Raw genomic sequence first — 11,032 nt, 5'->3', positions numbered from 1 at the left:
TATTATTATTATTATTATTATTATTATTATCATTATTATTATTATTATTTATTGTCTTTGCACAACTTCTGTCACTGGAGATGTACTCCGGTGCCAGCTGTCCCCTACCAGTGAACTAAGGTAAGACCCCCTATTTTTTGAGCATCATCCGAAGTATTCGAGCGGTTCCAAGCAGTGTTGTTTTCTGCAAGTGCTCCACCCTTACTGCAGCCCTTATTTGTTCCATGTACTTCTCAAGATTTTTACTCACTGTTCCCAGGGCTCCGACAATTATTGGTACTACAACCACTTTTTTTTTCATCGACCACAACTGCTCAACCTCCCAAGCTAACCTATTATTATTATTATTATTATTATTATTATTATTATTATTATTATTATTATTATTATTATTATTATTATTATTATTATATGCTTGGCTTTTGCTTTGCATTTGTACAAGTTGACTCCAAGTCTCACCCAGAGACCCCAGGAGACAAATTAGAAGTTCAAGTTACTGTTATGACTAGTGTGGCGTATATTTGGTTTTACACTAAGTATTGTTCTAGAGAATGTCTGTCAAAACATAAGTAAATTAGAAGTTTGTTTTAAAAGTAATTTGATCAAAAGATGATAGTCTGATGTTAAGATGACAGTAAAAGGTGTTTGCTGCTATGTACATTAAAAAGTATTGTGATACTGTTTACAGATTAAAAATATTTTGAGGATTACATAGACAATATTTTACGTAGGATATGGGCAGTTCCCATGAACAGTATTTTTTGAATTTCTTCCATTTTTGGGGTGGGGGGGATTTCCTGGTATCTGTGCTAGGTAGCAATTAGCTCCATTTGCTATCATTCCTAGGTTAGCTATGACAGCAGGTATTGTTTTAGTCTTGAGGTTCCACATTTTTGCCAATTTCTATTTCATGATCTTTATACTTACCCAGTTTTTGGTAGGTCTTGATAGATACATTCATGTCGATTGGGATAGTCATATCGATGACGTGTCATAATTTTTGTCAGAAATTCTGTAATATAACGTCTGGCTCTTTCGCATCTATCTTTCTGTCTGTTTCAACGGTGAAGTTCTAATTATTATTATTATTATTATTATTATTATTATTATTATTATTATTATTATTATTATTATTATTATTATTATTATTATTTTCTCTTTATCACAGGTTTTGTTGTAGCTCCTGCAGTCTTGCATGCGTAGCGGGTTTACTACCTGCAGCCTACGGTATCATGCTATCCGCTCTTTTCAGCTATCTGATACTTTCCTGATTATTCTGACCGTGCCAAGGAGGCAAACCTTTTGTAACAGTTCTACTGGGCGCACTATTCCAATTTCTTTTATATTCCCCTTGATGCTTTTTGATACTGTTCCCAAGGACCCAACAATAATTAGCACCTTCTTCATTTTCCATAGCCGGGCTATTTCGAGCTTAGGAGGGTCGTATCTATCTATCTTATCGCCTTCCTTCTTGACTATTCGTAGATCAAAAGGGCTTGCAACATCAACTATATAGCATATGTGGTGCACCTTGTCTACCACCACTAGATCCGGTCTGTTATGCTCTAGCACCTGATCTGTTTGGATTGGGAAATCCCAAAGGATTTTGCTAGTCTCCGACTCCGCCACTCTCTGCGGTTTGTCCTCATACCACGTATTGCCTCTCTCTAGCCCACATTTTTCGCACAGTTTCCAATGTAGCACTTCCGCTCCCTGGTCGTGTCGCCACAACTTGTAGTGGTTTGTAGCATTCGTTCGTGATACGAGCAATAGTTTCGCCTACTCTGTTGCAGATGCCGCACAGCGAAGACACTTGCTCATTCCAAAGGTTGACCCTCCAGTTCGTGGCCAAAGTTTGATCTTGTACTGCCAGTATAGTGCTCTCAGTCTCTTTTTTTAGGGTTCCTTTCATCAGTCAATCTCACCTATCTTTTCCAACAACTTCTGTTGTGGCTATATGAAATTGATGTTTCTGACATTCATCTTTGAAGCCAATATTTTTCTCATTGCCGCAGGTACTCTCTTTTTGTCTTTTCCTTCATGTCGTTGTGTTTGATTCCATCTGCCTGAAGTATTTCCTGGTATTTATAGCTAGATTGATGTTGAATTGTCTTGATCATTTCACCACTCGGCAACCATATGCCTTCTGTCCTGACAAGCTTTTCTCGTTTCATCATCATCGTAGCACATTTTGAGAGTCCAAACTCCATCATAATATCATTGGAGAAAATCCGCACTGACTAGACTAGGCTATCCAGTTCTGCTTCAGTTTTATGAATAGCTTCAGGTCGTCCATGAATAGCAAGTGGTTCAGTTTTCCCTTACCTCTTCCCAGATCATACTCTAACTTAGTTTTCTGTAGTATATTACTCGAGTCGATCATTCCCAGCACGGATATCAGTGGGGATACACTGTCCCCCTGGAATTCGGAATTTACAACGGAAAGGCAAAGAGACGGAGTGTGCTAGTCAGCATCAGTATTGCTAGAAATAAGAATATATATATATGTATATGCATAGATATGTGTGTGTATACATGTATATATGTAAGCATGTATGTATTTATGTATGTACGTATGTCTTATAAGAGCTTAAATCAACACATCAAAGTGACTATCAAATTATTCTTTGTGTATGCGCGTGTGTGTCTGTGTGTCTGTATTTGTTTGTTCCACACTATTGCTTGACAACCGGTGTTGGTGTGCTTACGTCCTCGTGACATAGCGCTTTGAATAGGGTCCGATGAAATAACTAACAATCTTTAAAACTAAAATAAGTAGTGAGGTCGATACTTTCAGTTCATAGCGGTGCCCCAGTATGGCCGCAGTGTAATGAGTGAAACAAGAAAAAGACAAAAAGATAAACGAAAGATATATTCATATATATATATATATATATATATATATATATATATATATATATATATATATATATATATATATATATATATATATATTTACATGTATGTGTGTGTATCTATATATGTACATATGTACGTATGTATGTATTTATTTATGTATGTATGTATGTATGTATGTATGTATGTATGTACGTATGTATTATGTATGTGCGTATGTATGTATCATTAAAATAAAATACGTTTCCTCTGGCTCTTCTATTCTGAATTCGTTTCTTGTAATTTTCTCTTTTGATTTTTCTCGCTTCACTTCCCACCCCCTCCTTTTAACGTCCACTGTCAAATCACGTATTTCGTCTATTTACTTACTTTAGTACTTTTTATCACAATTGGCTATCACTGGGCAACGTTCTCATCTCAATCTCTCTCTGTGATTGTATATACTAAGCTAAATGTTTTAAGACAAGGAAAAACAAAAAAATAAATGAAGAACAACAACAACAACAACAACAATAATAATAATGATAATAATAATAATAATAATAATAATAATAATAATAATAATAATAATAATAATAATAATAATAATAATAATAAAGCAGAGAAATGTAAGGAAATGAAATAAATAAGTAAATAAATAGAAATCGATAGATCTTTTCCCACTTTAATCATTGTTTGGCTAAAAGAAAGCAGCAAATGGTGTTAAAATGAGATAGAAACAACAAAAGAAAATGGGGGTATGTTTGAAAATCATGTGATGGAGCTGGAGAAGAAGAAGAAGAAGAAGAAGAAGAAGAAGAAGAAGAAGAAGAACAACAACAACAACAACAACAACAACAACAACAACAACATCAACAACAACAGCATCAACAACAACAATATCAGCGTGATGTGTTTGCATATGTTTCTGATGTATCGGATGAAGACACTCAACAAAGGGGAAGGAAATAGGATGGACACAAATACCCAAATAACAATGACAATAGCAACATCATCACCACTGCCCACATCCCAACCACCACCATCACAACCCACTATAGCCAACAATGTCACCACAACCATCGTGACTAACCTCCTCTAAAACCATCAATACCACTTAATTACTACCATGACTATCTCCACGAGCACACACAATATATATACATGTGTGTATGTGTGTATACATATATATATATATATATATATATATATATATATATATATATATATGTATATGTGTATATATATTTATATACACAAACACTCATTCATAGACACACATTCTTAGAGAGAGAGAGAGAGAGAATAAATAAATGCATACTAAATACTGTTCAAGATAAATTCTTGAATTATCTTCGTTTGAAGAGAAAGTATACAAACGCCAAGGGGCAATGGCAAGCAACTCTCAATGAGAAGAGATAATATAAAGAATCAGAAATTCAAATGCATTCACATGTCTTAAAGGAAAATACCGTGTGTTGTTTTTATTTTTTATTGAAACATGAGTACAATGTTTCTATCTCTATAGGCGTCATCAGCCCAGTTACCGACCTACCTTGAAATGAACTAGAGACATGATTTTGGTATTTACAATAATTTTTTTTTTAATTATGGTCTAAGGTAGTTTGCATAGCTGAAACAAAGTAAGCTAAGAGAAATATCTCAGAGCGACATCTATTCCCTGTTTGTGCGTAGTATGTGTGTGTGTGGAAGTGTGATGGAGGTGGGGACGTAAAATTATGAAACCAAAGATAGCAGACACAAATAGATTTATACGTTGGAGTTCGAAAAGAAGGAAAGAATAGAGAGTCATAAAAAGATAAAGAAGAGAAAAGAAAACAAAGATAAAGAGAAAAAAAAACTAACTGTTCAATGGAAATAGATAGTCGTCGCTTAAATGATAAAAACATATGCAGGCTTCAATTGAGAAATTAAATTCTAATTGAGTCTGTTCATCAAAAGTCTGTACTTTTTTATGCGAAATACATTTTCATAGCACTTAATTTACAGAAGGCGTTTGATACGAAGATGCGGATTCGAGCGGGGTAGAATTCTATTTAAAGTGGAAATTTAAAGCATTGCTTAAGAACCTCCCAAAACTTTCGAAGGTTTTCAGAGAAATTTTCTATACGAATACAGTATACTCAGACGCGAGCAGGATAAAATTCTCTACAATATATTTGTTTTGATGTTGACATATGGAGGTGAGCGCATTCTTCGAAATGAACCTTCAAAATAAATTTCTTTAAGTGCTGAACAAAATTTCTTTACTTTCTTTCCCAAAATCAATCGTCAAATATGTTTGCAATGAAAGCAGTGTAATTGTTGCAGTAAAGTTTCGCTTTGAATCTTGTCATCTGAGTCATCTCTTGAGATTTAGAGAAAAGTCAACACTCAAGTCAATACTCAGCAATTTATTGAGAAATCATCATTTAACTACTTTTTGAAGAATTCGTACAAAATAATGTATGTCAGTTTTCAACAAATTCCTTTTTGAGTCGACAAATTCAGTGTTTTACATTCTATTGAACAGCTGTTTGCGTGATGTTACCGATAAATATTTACACCCTCTACATCTGCCGTCTTGTCTTTTATGTTCCTTACTTATCTTCCCTGATACAGACACCACGTCTTTGATAGTTCTTCCTGGTCCCATTACTGACACCACGATTTTTTTGTTCTTTTGATGCAGGCCGGTACTTTTAGTTTAACGAGTTTTGTTGTAATCATCTGTTGTTGCACAACCATAATCAAGATTTCTGTTTCTCTTATTAGTCTTTCATCTTCCACCCAAAACTACATATCCCCTAATTCTATGTCTATTTACCTAAGAAACTCCCCATCTAACATTTCTTTCTTTTCATTACACATTTCCATCCTGTGTTTTCTATTTTCTTTCTAATCCTTTCCTGTCTCTCTGTGTTCTTAAACTTTCATCTGTTTAGTTGCAGATGTATACTTTCTTTCATTTTATTGACATACTTCTTTGTACTTATAATTGCCAACCAGTATACTGTGTCTATTACATTTGGTTGTTTTTTGTCTCTTTCTTTCTTTCATATATATAAAGTCTATCGAGGTTGTTTCGTGGATGCAATTCATCATGCATTGTAAACAAAGCATCTGTTAATTCCATTCCGTTAACATTTCGTCTACTAAAAAACTGCAGAATATAAAAATATTATTATTTTTCCGGTGTCAATGACTTTAATGATTCTATTTAATTTTGCTTCTAGAAACTTCTTCATCCTCCTTGACATATTTTATAACTTCATTCTTCTATTTCTTCGGCTTCACTTCGATAGTTTTCCGCATACCCAAATATTTATATCTTTCTTCCACCAGAGGTGTTTCTTTTGCTCTCATCACGACTTCTTTCAATGGGCTCAGGACTAATAGTGTTTAAATCATAAAAATTATTTTGGTTCATATACCAAACCAACCGGAAGTCGAGTAAATAGATGAATTTTAAATGTAGATAAAAAAAAGAGTTGCTGTAGATCACAAACTATACCATTTGAATTAATGTAGATCACAAGCTATACCAGAAACATGTATGTAGATCACATACTACACCGGCACTCGTTGTTGTTTATATTATGCGTACTTGGATACGAAACGTTGTAACAAAATCAGCGCTGGATATGATTTCTAAAGAAAATCTGAAAAAAATAATCTTAACAAGATATTTACGTGACGCTGGATAAAAGACTGGAAGAATTTTTACTGAAGATTTTATGAATACACACACACACACACACACACACACACACACACACACACACACACACACACACACACACACACACACACACACACACACACATACGCAACTACACACATGTATCGTTGCTATTATGCAAAAGTGTCGTAAGACCAAAACGTTACTTTTTCAGAAAACGAAATGATAGTTTCACCGTTCCATAGCAAAACTTTGACAATTTTTAGTATCTTGGCATCTGAAGCAGCTCGAGATACGACAGTTTCACCAAAAGAACCGGCTATCGCAAGAAAAAATATATATTGAAAAAAAAAACCGCATTTGGTCAAATTTGGACATTCAGCAGTTTAATATAACACCAGCAATATATATCATTGACGTCCTAATGGTTTTATAAACTTTTGAGAGAACATGAAATAATTTATTTTGGAATAGTGGCTCTCCATGTTCACATAAAGATTCACTTCAGCTTCGGCAGTCACTATTCCCAAAAAGACCTGTGGGGGGGGAGTGTGTGTGTGTGTGTGTGTGTGCATGTATAGGAATATATTCACATGTACATATATATATATATGTATATACTCACACACATGTACATACACATACACACACATGTAAACACATATCTATGTATGTATGTGTGTATTATGCATGTATGTTGTATGTATGTGTGTATTATATAGGTCTGTGTGTATGTATGTGTATATTTATTTATTTATGCATTGAAAGAGACGCGAGGGGATAGAGAAGCAAACAGTATTTAGTTACGTTTTGAGTTCAAGTCCTACCGAGAACAATTTTATATTTCATCGTTCTGAGTTGATTAAAAATAATTCCCCTTTACTTCACTCTTCCCCGAAGTTTATTCTATTGTTAAATCTAAACCTGACACTGCACTGCACTCTATGGACACAATTGTATTAGCTGACACAAAGAAATTGCCACCTGAAGCTAATAAGACATAGTTTACCACGAAATACATTTAAGGCTCAAGTAAGTAGGATTAATATTACAAATGTTTGTTCCTATTATTAATGCAACAGTTAACTGCCTGCACGTAGAATAAGGCACGACTCAAGATACAGAGTCCATGGTTTCCTGTTGAGGGTTACCCGGGAAGAGAGAGACATCAGACAGTTTAACGCGTTAAGTATTGGTTGTAAATCAATGTGTCCAGCTACTTGAATAAATAAAGATGTCAATTGCAAACGATCTCGTTAACGTATACACCACAAATTATACTAATATATATGAATAGGTCTAAATAGATTTGCAGTAGGAAAGATACAGTTGAGAGAAAATGGCTGACGTTAAAATGTAGAAAATATAATTAATGAAAATATACGAGAAAACTCACGCATGAGTGCAGTTTTATGGCTGTAAGTGCAATTTGTGTGATTTAGTGCAGGCTTGTTATATATATATATATATATATATATATATATATATATATATATATATATTCGGAGGTGTAGGTTCGGGTTCGAATCCAATCGCTGCCAACTGACTTTTCATTTTCCCCAGCATGGTCGGAGTCTAATGACTGAAACATGTAAAAAGATATATGTGTGTGTGTCTATGTGTATTTATGTATGTTGATAGTAAGATAGGTATACATAAATATAAACACTACCCCTACTCCTGCTTGCGCGATTACACACACGCACACACACACACACACACACACACACACAACACACATACACACTCATACACTTACACACCCGAGGTCCAGCTTTTTTGTCAAACATACAATAAAAGTACGACTATGTTGTAGTTTTACCATTTATTGCAGTTCTAATTTTACAAGGCAGTACTCTAGCATGGCTTTAGTCAAGTGACTGGTGCAAGTAAAAGATAACAGATGAAATGTATTTTCGAAACAGTTCTTTACAGTTTAGTAGGAAGTTTAAAATTTCCTGATTCCCGACTTAAAAACTCTACACTAGGACGGTTTTTACAGCGGTTCCTATACACTTAAAGCTTGAGGAAATCTCACACTATAAGACAGCACTAAATGGGGAAGATATTGGTAAACAAGTTACAGCTATAGTATACCGAATTCTTCCAAAAATATAACTTTAAGAATGTGGCAATATTCACTGAACAGCAAATATACACGCGTATGACATACACTATTAATAAACAAGATTAAAGCAATTCTTAACCGTTCCGATATTACGTAAACTCTGAGGATTCCAAATTTCGGTGATAATAATAGCATCAATTACATTCGCCCTGATTCTCTTAAGCGGCAATCATACACACCAACACCACTTCATCCAAAAACTGAGCCCGAGAAACGTTAATGAAGGATTTAGGTGGCTTAATTTCGAAGCAAATCACAAAGAAATCACACGAAAATATGGAAAATTTTAAAAGAAAATAAAACTAGAACGCTGTCGTGCTTTTGATGCAATGCGCGCGCGCACAGACACACACACACACACACACACACACACACACACTTACGCACTCACGCACTTACGTACATATTCCTATAATAGGATTTCAGTTGGGCAAAGCAACGAAGCACTCGTCTATAATACATTATTCCCACTGTTTATTGTAACCATCAACACATTGTTGTACGTTTTATACCTAAACCTCCAGGTGATCACTCGATATGCTGAAAAAAAAAAAGCTGCTAAATTTCTCTGAAAACATACTCTAAGAACTTCTTTAAAAATATTAGATCGCATAATTATACTGTAGTCTAAGATATGCCATACTTGCAACTGAAAATGTAAGGAGATGGTCATATGACAAGGTGCGGATTTCCATTGTTGTCGTTAATGTTATAATTACGGCATTCTAGCTGTGACTATCACATCTTTTCGTATATCTATGATTACATAAACAAATATATCCTTCTTTTTTTTTAATAGATTTCATTGTAAACAGAACATTTTCGTTGTTATTCTTTAGCAAGTTGAGCAACAACGAAGAGACTTATTTATTTCGCTCCTCATCATGATAAATTACTCATCCACGCTTGAGAAATTCATAGAATTAATCTCACCAATTTGGGCCTTTTTCCGTTTAGTAGTTTTATATAACATTGGTATCAGATCATGCATATTGATTGCCTGACTAACAGACTGATTGATTGAATGAATGACTATTGATTGAGTGGGTCAACGATTGAGTAACTGTTTGGCTGACCAACAGATTGTTAGATTTGACTGATTGGTTGTCCGACTGAGTGATTGATTGTATTGCCAACATGATGGAAGATTAACCGATTGCTGATTCAAATGATTGACTGATTGAATGATTAACTTAAAGACAGGTTGATAGATCGATGGAATGATTGACGGATTGATTGATTGAATGTCTTAATTCTTGAAAGGTTGACTGGGTGGTTGATTTATTCACTGACTGACATGTTCATTGATTAGATAGTTAATTAAATGAATGATTAAATGATGAAATGATTGATTAGCTTTCTGAATGTTTGATTGATTTATTGAGTGAGTGAGTGAGTGAGTGAATCAGTGAGTGAATGTGATTGGCTGGCTGGTTGACAGGCTGAGACTAAGCTGCTCGATGATCAGGTGGTTGATTAATTGAATGACTGACCGGTAAAAGTTTTGATTAGCTGATTGATTGAATGAGCTACAATATTTTCGGTTTCCAAGGCGGTGAGCAAGCAGAAACGTTAGCACGCCGAATGCAAAGCTTAGCGGTATTTCGTTTGTCTTTACGTTCTGAGTTCACATTTGCCTTTCTTCCTTTCGGGGTCGATAAATTAGGTACCAGTTGCGTACTGGAGTCGATCTAATCGAGTGGCACCCTCCTCAAAAATTTTGGACCTTTTGTGCCTAGAGTAGAAAAGAATATTTTCGGTTTCCAAAGTTTTAAAAGCAATTATCATCTACCTTTTCTTTGTTTAACATCTGGTCAGTTTTCACATAAAATCTATGACGTTCTATCCGTGACCATTACAGTTAAACTATATTATTTTCTATGTTCTTTCTATATTTTAAATGATTGGGGAGAGATCTGAGGGAGAAGTTGGAGCTACTTTCCGCAGATTAAGCGACTGAATAAAGAATTCTGTTGTTGACTCTGTTTTTTTTTTTTTTTTTTTTTTTTTTTTTTTTTGTTTCTGTTTTTTTTTAAGAAAAGGGTTTGTGTTTGTTGAGGGGTTCTTGGAGTGGAAAATCAGTCAGTATTTCTCAGGGTTAACTTAGTGGAAACTTTGTTTACAATTTACTTAAATTTCTTCGGATTAAGGGGTCGTAGAGTAAACAAAAAATAGATAGATTACACACGTCACAGACATTCACACACATACACACACACACATACAAACATACACAAACATACATACATGCATACATATACACATACATACATGCATACATACATACATTCATACATACATGCATACATACATACATACATACATACATACATATATACATGCATACATACGCACGCACATACTGGCGCATACAGACACGTGCATAT

The 11,032-nt window shown here is 34.5% G+C and overlaps 1 long non-coding RNA gene across 1 annotated transcript in view; it reads left to right on the top strand.

The window, feature by feature from the left end:
* The window catches only part of LOC106872058 (uncharacterized), a 201,454-nt gene that overhangs the window by 147,357 nt on the left and 43,065 nt on the right, over positions 1-11,032 (top strand). The window lies entirely within an intron of this gene.

The sequence above is a fragment of the Octopus bimaculoides genome, chromosome 13 (assembly GCF_001194135.2).
Source record: "Octopus bimaculoides isolate UCB-OBI-ISO-001 chromosome 13, ASM119413v2, whole genome shotgun sequence".
Classification (NCBI taxonomy): Eukaryota; Metazoa; Mollusca; class Cephalopoda; order Octopoda; family Octopodidae; genus Octopus; species Octopus bimaculoides.
Note: the sequence above shows the minus strand (reverse complement) of the source record. Positions and strands in the feature narration are given on the sequence as shown.